Source organism: Phodopus roborovskii, unplaced genomic scaffold, assembly GCF_943737965.1.
Source record: "Phodopus roborovskii unplaced genomic scaffold, PHOROB, whole genome shotgun sequence".
Classification (NCBI taxonomy): domain Eukaryota; kingdom Metazoa; phylum Chordata; class Mammalia; order Rodentia; family Cricetidae; genus Phodopus; species Phodopus roborovskii.
In genome coordinates this window covers 284,271-296,511 of record NW_026125970.1, presented here as the reverse complement: position 1 = coordinate 296,511, position 12,241 = coordinate 284,271, and the positions used below count along the sequence as shown (strand labels likewise).

The 12,241-nt window shown below is 39.3% G+C and overlaps 1 protein-coding gene across 1 annotated transcript in view; it reads right to left on the bottom strand.

The window, feature by feature from the left end:
* The window catches only part of Pir (pirin), a 99,329-nt gene that overhangs the window by 73,653 nt on the left and 13,435 nt on the right, over positions 1-12,241 (bottom strand). The window lies entirely within an intron of this gene.

The window sequence follows — 12,241 nt, the reverse complement described above, 5'->3', positions numbered from 1 at the left end:
TTGCCAACGTTTGCACAGTTCCATTTGTCACTTCATTAAGACCTCACTTCAAATATCACACACTGAATGAAACCATCTCATCTTGTTCTACTCTATCCTACACTGAATGTTTCTTTTTCTTAGCTTTTTCACTACAGGAAACTAGATTGTAAAACTATTCATTTACTGGCTGTGTAAAAGACTTTAAAGCATCCTTATTAATGTAAACAATGAAATTCATTGTATCCAACTTACATTCTCATCAACAGTGGGTAAGTGTTTCATTTCCTTCTGCATCTTCACCAACATCTGTTGTTGTTTGTGGCCTTGATGATAGCCATCCTGACTAGGGAGACCTGTAGTCTCAACATAAGTGTGATTTGCATTTCTGTGATAGCTAAGGACAGTTAATATCTCTTTCATGTATTTGATGGCTATTTGTACTTCTATTGGGAACTTTTTGTACAATTGTTTGCTCATTTATTGATCAGATCATTTCTTTTGGTATTCATTTCCTGAATATTATTTTGTTTTTGTTTTTGAGACAAGGTTTCTCTGTGTAGCCTTCGCTGGCCATGAACTAACTGTGATCTGCCTGCCCCTGTCCCTCCAAACACATGTACCACCACTGCCCAGCTCTGAATTATTTCTATATTCTATACATCAATCCCTCTGACATGGGGATTCATCTGACGATAAATAATTAGCAAACTTTCCCCTATTCTGAGCCTGTCTCATCACTCTCTTGATTATTCCTTTGCCATACAGAAGCTTTTTAAATTTGATGCAATCCCGTTTGTCAGTTCAGGCTGTCTTCTGAGCCACTGGGTTGTATTCAGAAAGTCATTGTGCATGACTACATCTTGAATCACTTTTAACAGGGACATTTTTTTTATCTCTTCACTGTACCCTGCATCCATCTGTCACTAAAGATGTATTAAATACATTAATGCATCTTGGATTTGCATAATCTCTCAGCATTTCTTAATCTGGCCCTGGGTATATACCATAATCTACATATTATTATTATTGTGATTCAGTGTCATTAAGGTTACATTGTAACAACAGCAGATCAAGAAACTAAAGCAACATTTTCTGCTCTCTGAAAATGAAGCTATTTTTAACAGCCCATGTCGCCTCACAAACGCTGATGCCATTACATAGGTATTGTGAACACAGTGGCTGCCTCTGAGGAGAAATTTGACAGGAGCCAGAACAGTAGAGGTTTCACAAAAGTAACAAGAGAACTTGGCCAATTCAGGTGCATCCACCATTCCAGGCAAAGATGAAATCCTAGAGCTGTAGGTCTGTAAGCCTTATGATTCCTGAGTGAAAGGATGGGGTTGACTAAGAGACCCAAAGCTACAGTACCCTAAGGTAAGGTGACTGTCAAAGTCCTTCCAGCTACAAGGAAAAGAAGAAACTGACTTATTTTCCTCATAGTTTACAGTGCTCCCATTTTTAAACGTCTTTCAACTCTACCTATCTTCCTTTCTTCCTGATTAAAATGTCTGACATGCATGTCAAGCTTCTGTAACAACCAAATTCATGAACCTAATGGCTCAGGCAGGTTCAATCACAGACCCATTCAGTACCTTTCACCTGCTGCCAGATATCTGGAGGCAGAATATCCCTTCCTCTTCAAATTCAGGCGCTCAATCATAGGAGGAATTCTTCAGACAAAACTTCCCATAGGGGCTCACAGAGACTCAACTGACAGCCAGGGAGCCTGTGTGGGACTTATCTAGGCCTTCTGCATATATGTGACAGCTTGGTCATCTTGTGGAACTCCTAACAGTGGTAACAGGGGCTGTCTTGGACTCTTTTACTGGCTTTTGGGATCCTGCTCCTCATACTGAGTCACCTTGCTCAGCCTTAGTACATGGGAAGGTGCTCAGTCTTACTGAAACCAAATATGCCAAGTTTTTTTTTTTTTTTTTTTGATACTCATGGAAGGCCTGCCCTTTTCTGATTAGGAAAGGAGGAGTGAATGGGTGAAGGGAAAGAGGAAAGTTATCAGGGAGGAACTGGGAGGAGAGGAGGGAGAAGAAACTGCAGTCAGGATGTAAAATAAATAATTTAAAACTAAAACAAAAACCCTTCCTCTCACTCCCTGTCTAACCACCAGCCAGCTTCCTAACTGCCATTTCCTGCCTCCTGTGAAAACATGGGAAAGGGGCTCACTTCTACTGTTTTACTTTCGAGGTTATACTGAATGTCTCAAGTGAATGATTTACCAACGTCTATGATTACTCAGACTTTGAGCACACAGCAGTGCTCTATCCCCATCCAGTGGGAAAGTCAGTAGCTACAATGTGTTGCTTAAGAGAGCCCCCTGCCGACTCAAATGATATGTGGTGGTCATCAACAGCAGTGGTTCTCAACCTGTGGGTTGAGACCCCTTGAGTCAATGACCCCTTCACAAGGGTTGCATATCAGATATCCTGCATATCAGATACTTACATTTTGATTCATATCAGTCACAAAATTATAGTTATGAAGCAGCAATGAAATAGCATTATGGTTGAGATCACCTCATATGAAGAACTGTGCTGAAGGGTTGCAGCACTAGGAAGGTAGAGAACCACTGGTCTACAGTCTGGCCTTACTAAACTAGATGCAGGCCTTGCTAACAGCTGTATTAATAAGCAAATATGTCTTTCGGCATGCGGATGGTGCCTGTGCTTAAGGACCAAGTGTCATGAGACAAGGTGCCATCTAGTCATGAAGGGTCCACTCTGTTGTGGACTAGAGGGGAGTTATCCCACTTGGTTCAGTCTATAGTTAAAAGCGATCAGAGAGGCTCTTGAAAAATGAAGTGCCCAAATTTCCCTTTTACACACACACACTACTGGGCATGTTTGGAGTTCACCCTCTTAGCCAATGAATAGTCTCCCTAGGCAGAAGTTATAGTGTTTTAATGACTATGCTTTATTAATATCCCCCATCTCCTTATTTTCTACCTGAAAACACCAGGAATATGCCAAGGAGTGGTGGTGCAAATCTTTAATTCCAGCACTCAGGAGGCAGAGGCAAGTGGATCTCTGTGAGTTCAATGCCAACCTGGTCGACAGAGCAAGTTCCAGGACAGCCAGGACTGTTGTTACATAGAGAAACCTTGTTTTGGGAAAAAAAAAAAAAAAAAAAAAAAAAAAAAAAACACACAACTCTACATAATACAGTGTAGGTGAGGTGGATTGAAAAAAATTCCTTGAGAAATTATTCAAACCGTTTTCAAAGACTATTTCGATTGACCTGCTACTTTCCCCTATGTGACCTATGTTCGCTGTCATAGGCCAGGTTTTAAATTTTTTTTTTTTTTTTTTTTTTTTTTTGGCATAAAATTGTTCTGGGCATAACTGCGTGAGATATGCCTGACTGATGTCCTTTATGGCTTCAGGAAGTAAAATAAATGATCTTAAGCATCTGTTATAACTAACTTGATCCATTTCCTCAAAATACAGAAAGTTCAGAGAAGCAAGACCATTACTTGGCACTTTCAGGTAAGTAAATTTGGGTCTCTGGTCCCAGACATCATCAGTTCAGGTAGTAGTCCTGGCTACTTCCCACCAGATGGCAGTAGCACTCAGAGCCATTACCAGAAATGGCTGGAAATTTTAGAAGGACCCCAGTAGACAAAATTACCTTCAACTGAGAACCACTAACAAACACTCTACCTAATGTTAAACTTCTAGGCTTAAGATACATCTACTTTTAACAAATAATGTTATCTTGGGGGTTTCTGAATGTAGCAGTGCCCATTGGTTCAAAACTAGAGACCAATCTGGCTTAGCCTTGAATGTTTTCCTTAGTAATGACCCAAACTTTAGAGTAGATTCCTCATATGCCTCAGGCCCCACCCCATCCTTACACGTATGGTTTCTAAGTCTGATTAGACGATTTACAGTTTCTACTACGTACCCTCTACCTTCACTGTCCACAGAGTCAATTTTATTCCTTAAGGCTCTGCTAAATGGCCGAGTTTATGTCTGTTTGGTTTGGTTTGGTTTTTGAAGCTTGAGGACAGCTTTATTATAATCTACAAGAAAGACACCCCCCCCCAGGGCAAGCAAGCTGTTAATCACAGCAACTACCTCCAGGAAAAGAATGGAGAAGAGAAGAAAAAATCAAACAAAATCATGTTTCTTTAGTTAAGCTAGCATAAAGGTTAACCAAGCAGCAGTGGGCAGGGACATGGTGGGGAGGAAGGACTTGGAGAAAGACAAAGGGAGTCTAAAGTGTTAGGGAAATACATGCTTAGAAAAGAAATACAAAGAAGAAAATGAAAGTTATATCTTCCTAAATAATTCAGAAAAGCAGGCCGGCTTTCAAAGCAACATAGCTAGCTATGTTCAGTAAGAGCCTGTGTTAGGGGCAGAAACTCTGGGAACGAAATACAGTATCTCATTAAAGGGATAATTGTTCTTCCTCTCTAACATGGCTAAAGTGAGACCAGCCTTCCTAGGGGCACTGCTGCATTCCAGAGGAATGGGCCCTTAGCCACTTCACTGACCCTGCCCAGCTGGAACGTTGGGTCTCCACTTAGGCCAAAGGTTCCATGTTCTTGGCCACATAGTTTCTTTTAATGTTTGTTTGTTTGTTTGTTTCCTGCTTTGGGTCTCCTGCTATGAGCTGACTATCCAGCTTCTACCTCCTGTTCTCATCTCTCCTCCCTCCCCCACAAAGAGGACACCCTCACTGAGTGGCCAGGGTTTAATTGAAACTTCTCACACCTTGCTGATAGCAGTGACAGTTTCTTCTTCACTTGGACCATTAAGCTTCTTCAAGTGAACCCCTTGCAATCCTCCTTAACCATTTCCTAAGTTTTGTGTAAACCAAACGTCCTCCACATTTCTAAACTCATGTATGCACATGCACACACATACCTATTTTTTTAAACTAGGAAATATGCTCAGTCACTCAGTTATGCTTTTACTTTGGCATTCTTCTTTACTGGTGGAACCCTATGATGATACCCCTATAATACATTGCCTAGAAGAACCTGCCCATGGGTTAATATCCCCATTACATACTGCAATATATTAGTAGCTTAGCTGAATAACTAGAATAGAACACAAACTAGCCACATATTACCTGAAGAGACCCAAGTCACTCAGTAACATTCTTTTGAAATAATGTTACCAATTTGTTAAGTTTCCTGTAGGAGATGACCTAGGTCTATGCAAGAACCTGATCTAATTGTCACAATGTGTGTGTTTTTTTTTCTCTATCAGTCTCATCAAGTTTGAGTACTATACTTTGATGATGTTCTTAGTCTATTGGTATCAAGGGTCATCTTAGAATGCTTTTGCTATATATATAATCCTTTAGCTTCCCTATAAATAATGCCAAATCAACATATATATTAAACATCTACATGCTTGACTATATTGGCAACTTCAGGACAAGTTCCAAGCCTCTGCCCCCTCCAGTCAAATCATTAACCAAAGGCAGATTTGCCACTTTGGCATTTTCTTTTATTATCATATTATCTCTATATAATTTTCTTCCTCCTTTTCAATCTCTACAACTCCTTTTTATAGCCCCAAAGCTCCCACACTGCATTAAAATATCATGGTTCTTATAGGCAGTCTTACTTTGTTTTGTTTTTCTTTCCTCATATCCATAGGAATAGCAGGATATCACTGTTAAATGCAAAGTACCATTTCTCAGTTTTCCCAAAATATTTTTCTTTGGCTTCTTGAGAGTCTCTTACATGTCAGGAAGACCTCTAACTTCCTACTGTAGCAAAGGATGGCTTTGAACAGCTACCTCCTGCCTCCTTCCCCCAAGTGCTGGGGTTACAGGTGTGTGACATCTTGCCTGGCTCAGAATGTTTTCTTTCTTTGCAGAATTTAGTGTTGAATTTAATTCAATCGGGATCCAGCTATCTTGGAACGGTTTGCATTAGAAAATAATTCACAGCAAGCTATAAGAACAAAACTGTGTGGAGACAGAAAGGCTGAGGTCTGACATAAGTCATAAGTGTGAATCACTGGGGCCTTTCCCTTCCTCTCCAGGATATTGTTCAGACATTGCCAGCATTGCTGCTGGCTACTAACCAGAAGTTATGAGCTTGGCTTTTCTGCTGGGCACACCCTTGGAAACAGAGTGGTTTTGTCCTAACAAAAACCAAGGAACTTGCTGAGGCTTGTAGTGAAACTTTAAGATATACTTCTCAGCTTAACTGAGAACACAGACAGCATCCTGATATCTCCCCGTGAAGCTGATCTAATGGTTTAGTTCTAACAGTTTTCTTTTTTTCTGGCTCCAAAAATTTTAGATAGATAATAGGTAGGTAGGTAGGCAGGCAGGCAGGCAGGCAGGCAGGCAGGCAGGCAGGCAGACAGACAGATAGATAGTATATATTTCTACCAAGTCTGTTGCTTTAGGGAACACTGATTAATACACTTCCTGATGTGATTGCTGGGAGCCAAATCTGGGTCCCATGCAAAATCAGAAGTTCTCATCATTTCTGATACCTCTCCATAGTCTCTATAATATACTTTAATTAGACAAGAGTCAGTTTGCCCAGGACTGAGGGGTACACAGAAACATAAGACTATCAGCCCAAAAACCTGTAAAGTGTTGCTTCTATACTTTGAAGGTGATTTTCCACATCATAGTCAAGTAAATATATTGTATTGGTGATGCTAATGGAAAGTGTTTATCTTCATATATCACTGATTGGTGCAGTATGTCATGGCAGATACTTACCAAGATCATTAAAAAATTAGAGTATGTGAGATGGCTCAAGGGGTAAAGGTGCTTGTCACTAAGCCTGACAACCTGACCTGAGTTCCATAGGTAGGATCCACATAGTGGAAGGAGAGAACCCATTCTGGAGACCTATTTTCTGACCTCTGACCATCACACATTTGCTATGGCATGAACACACACACACACACACACACACACACACACACACACACACACTAAATAAGTAAAGTAATGTCATTTTTTAATTAGATTTTTGAAGAATGTTTGAATAATGGTATAATGTTATGTATTTTTTAAAAAAAGGTAGCATGATACCAGAAAAAAAAATCAAAAAAATAGCAATTACTACTTCTGGGTGGTAATGTAATATAACAGGTGATCCTAATGTTCTTTTTATTTCCAAGTCATTTTATTTATTTTTTATTTTATATACTAGTCAGAATTTTCAAACTTGACAAGCTTTTGGAATTTAGATTGAGTTCCAGAGATGAAGGAATAAGAGCCTAAAGTAGACTTGGCTTTAAATTGCAGGCTTCATTTTTCATTTATAATTCGAAAGATCTTTTATTTTATTTTGCATATATGACTGCTTTGTATGTAATGTAACTATACTGTGAGAGGATACCCCTGGAACTAGAGTTTCGGATAGTTATGAGGAATGTAGGTGCTGGGAACTGAACCTAGGACTTTTGCAAGTGCAGCAAGTGCTCTTAACATCTGAGCCATCCTTCTGGTCCTAAATTTCAGCTTTAAAAGTTGGTATTTATATGCAGAAGAAGAACAGATTCTGTCTTCATATCCTGTGTCTTTTATAGGTGAGTTACGACCATTAATATTGAGGGATATTAATGACCATTGATTGTTAATTCTTGTTTGTTTTGGATTTGTTGGTGATGGTGGTATTATGTGTGGATTTCCCCCCATTTTTCTTTTGGCTGTTAGTAAAATGGGATTATCTACTGCCTATGTTTTTGTGGGTATAGTTGAATTCCTTGGAGAAAGTGCTCAACATCCTTAGCCATCAGGGAAATGCAAATCAAATCAACTCTGAGACACCATCTTACTCCTGTCAGAATGGCTAAAATCAAAAATACCAAAGACAGCTTATGCTGGAGAGTATGTGGAGAAAGGGGAACACTCCTCCACTGTTGGTGGGAGTGCAAACACATACAGACACTTCGGAAAGTATGGCAGTTCCTCAAGAAAATAGCAATCAGTCTACCTCATGATCCAGCAATTCCATTCTTAGGCATATATTCAAAAGATGCACACTCATACAACAAGGACATCTGTTCAACTATGTTCATAGCTGCATTATTTGTAATAGCCTGAACTTGGAAGCAACTTAAATGTCCCTCAACTGAAGAATGGATGGAGAAAAATGTGGAGTGCAATAGAGTACTAGTCAGCAAAAAATTAAAAAAAAAAATGGAATCTTGAAATTTACAGGCAAATGGATAGAACTAGAAGAAAACATCCTGAATGAGGTAACCCAGTCACAAAAAGACAAACATGGCATGGACAAACTCGTATATGGATTTTAGACATAGAGTAAAAGACTACCAGACTACAATCCACACCACCAAAGAAGCTAGAATACCAGGAGGACCCTAAGAGAGACATACATGGTTCCCCGGAGAAGGGGAAAGGGACAAGATCTCCCAAGCAAATTGGGTGCATGGAGGAGAGGGGAAAGGAAGTTAGGAGAAAGAGAAGGGGAGGAGAGGAAGGGAGAGAAGGGCATGAGAGAGCAGAAAAATTGACTTGGAAGGAATAGAGGAGAGAAAGAAAAAAGATAGCATAATAGAGGGAGCTATTATAGGTTTTTAAGAGATAGCTGACACTAGGGAAATGTCCAGAGATCTACAAGGATGACCCCACCTAACAATCTAAGCAATAGTGAAGGGGCTACTTTAAATGCCCTTTCCCTATAATAAGATTGATGACTACCTTATATGCCATCCTAGAGCCTTCATCCAGTAGCTGATGGAAGCAGAAGTAGACACCAACAGCTGAACACTGAGCCAAACCCCTGGAATCCAGTTACAGAGAGTGAGAAGTGATGAGAAAAAGGGTCAAGACCAGGCTGCAGAAACCAACAGAAAAGAGCTCACCTGAACAAGGGGAAGCTCATGGACCCCAGACTGATAGCTGAACATGGATGTTAGTTAGAAGGCCTGGATAGTCTATGGTACCTCTGACAATGGAACCAGGATGCATCCCTAGTGCAGCAATGGACTTCAGGAGCCCATTCCACATGGACAGATACTCCGTTGACCTAGACACACGGAGGAGGGCCTAGGCCCTACCCCAAATTACTTGACAAACTTTGATGATCCAGCATGGAAGGCTTCACCCTCCCTGGGGAGTGGATAGAGGATGGGATGGGAGGGTCTGTGGGGGTCATGGGAGGATGGGCAGGAGAAAGAACTGGGATTGATATGTAAAATAAGAAAAAATATTTAGGAAAAAAGAAATACATCAAAGACAGACAACATTAGTAAATGATAACACTTTATCACATAACTTAAATATCTTCTTGCTGGTAAAGGTAAAACACTTCCTAGCTCATCAATGGGTTTAATCACTTACAACATATGAATGGAGGAAAAGCTTTCTAATCTTTAATAAATGTGTTCTAATTGCAAATAAATGCTTCCTTTAGATTTATAAGAAATTTCCTCGAAATCCATGACACTGTTCTTGGATCATTGCTACCAAATAAACAGTTCTAACTTCAAAAATAAAAGTTGGTATTTAGAGAAAATTAAGTCTTATGGGGAGTAAAACTAACAGTAATTTCTCATGATCTGAAATAATAATGTTCTATAAGACTATCATGATCCCTTAATTAACAAGTCCTGGGCACCACAGTGGTAGTGCACACCTTTAATCCCAGCACTTGGGAGGCGGAGGCAGGTGGATCTCAGTGAGTTTGCAGCCAGCCTGGTATACAAAGCAAGTTCTAGGACAGCCAGGACTGTTACACAGAGAAACCCTGTCTCAGAAAACAAAATAAAACATTGAACAAGTCTAGAACCATTGAATGCTAATGGCAAGTCTCTGGCAACAATGACTTTGTCAGTCCATCTGTGGTGATAAATTAATTATGATTTATTAAAGATTGCCTGAGGATTTAGAAAGCAAAGTCAGCCACAAGCCATAGAAGCCAAGTACCTTTAATCCTAGGACTCAGGGTCAAGAGATAGATGGATCTCTGTGAGTTCAAGGCTACCCAGATCTACACAAGATTGAATCAATCTAAAAGAGAATTCTAGATCACACTTTTAATCCTAGCACTAGAGGGGTATAAAAGATGGGAGCAAGTGTTCAGTATGAGGTATTCATTCTCCAGCCATGCTGAGGAGAGCTTACAGTCTGAGGCTTGGTGAGAGCTCATAGAGACAGGATCAGCCCCTTCAACCTGAGATAGGGGTAAGAAGCTAGTGACCAGCTGCCTTGCTTCTCTGATCTTCAGCTTGAAGTTTGAACCCCGATATTAGTGACTGGGTCATTTATTTTTCATGTTACACCCATCTATGCATGCCTCTATTACATGCCAATGTTCCTATTCTACAACCCTTTAATGCAGTTCCTCATGTTGTAGTGACCCCCAACTATAAAATTATTTTCATTGCTACTTCATAACTGTAATTTTGTGAAATGATCATCCAACTCTCAAGGGGTCACAACCCACAGGTTGAGAAACGCTGCTCTTATTGTATGTGTATTTCTGTTTAAAGACGCCCCATATGTTATATATATTACTCGCTGATTCCATCAATAGCACCAAGTCATACCTAAAAGAAGTTTACTGAAAGCACACATTTTCTCTGTTAACAAGGCACACTAGCAGCCGTCTGTGAAGGAAAACTAGATAGAAAGATGTGCAATGCTCAGGAACCATTTGAACAGGAACAGTACCAGAAAGCAGGAAAATATAGGTAAATATGCCACCAGGGTTGTTACAAGGGCATTGGCCTACATTATGAGAGCTGAAACAGCAAAGAAGGCATCACCTTGTTACACCTCAGCTGGCAAGAGACACACTGGGCAGCTCTAACACCCTAAATTATCACCAAAGCTCTATAAGTATTGATTTGGCAATTAGCAATGAATTTTCAAGGCAATTGAACTCAATACAAAATCTACAAATAAGGATAAAATGTAATTACAGTGTAATTGAAGGGAAAATTCTTAATAACAACAAGAAAAGGACCAAACATCAATATTCTTCAATAAGTTCTTTAAAGTTGAATACCATATAACCTACAAAACGGCCCCTTCCAGGACATTTTACACAATGGAAACAAGTGCAATCTGTTCAGTAGTCATTTTGTTTAATATGGTCATTGTCTTTAACAAGATAATATATCTAACTAAGTGAACGCAGTGAAGTGTGGGCTATTCTAAACTGAAACAATTTAAAATCCTCTTGAGCATGGTAAAGGGAGATCGAGGCAATTCTCAACTTTAATGAAAGATGCTCAAGGCCACCATCAAGGTATACATGTATGTTAAACTGCTACAAACATAATGTAATTGGGACCAAATGAAGAAGTGCATCCTCTTGGGATTGTTTGGAAAGCATAATGACGATACTAATACAGGAAAGAGCTTAAAGGATTTGCAAGATGGCAACCAGAGTTATGAAGTTCTGGGCAAAGGGTTAGAATCAAATACAGATATAGGGAAGGTGAAAGCATGGTTCTCATCATTGATGTAAAATGCAGCCAATGTGTTGGCAGAGAGGAGAACTTCAAGGACAATGGATAAATGAAGGAACACAGATCTAAGTAGCCTCGTCTTTCTTCTGGAAACTTCTTGCTTAAATCTTTCCAAAAGTTATTACATAGAGTGATTAAATCTTTCCTTGTTTTTACTTCATTAGCCAGAGTACATATGGAAGCAAGACTCAAGCCTCATTCTTTAGCCTCATCTCTGTCTTCTACCAACATGCCCCAACACACAGTACACCCCCAACATAGAAAAATCAGCCTCCACCAATACTTGCATGTTGGTAATATCACATAGGTAAATATTAATTCGCCAATTGACTTTACAAATACACTAAGCCTTTAATGAACCCTACTTTGTTTACCACAAATACCAAATACAGGTGGTTTCCATGAAGAAAACATATGTATATATGTATGTGTGAAGAATCAGAGACACTGAAATGCTAAAATATTATATCACACACATTTATTGTCTAACTAAAACAAAACAAGTAGTGTCCATCAGAATCTCTAAATTTTGCAATGAAATTTATAGATATGTGAGTATGTTCATAAAATCTGAAATTTCAGACTTAAATTTGGGCTCCATAATTCTTATATTTTTGGTTATGAGACTAGCCTTTAATGACTGAGCCATCTCTCCAGCACTTGGTTCCCTAATTCTAATTGCTTAAACTTAATATACTACTCATTGAGTTCTTAGATTATGTGTTGGTGTTTATAATATGTTACACAGAGTTAAACATTTCTGTATACTCTTGTGAAAAAGCAGGTTTTCTTTATAAAATGACTTAATCATGCCT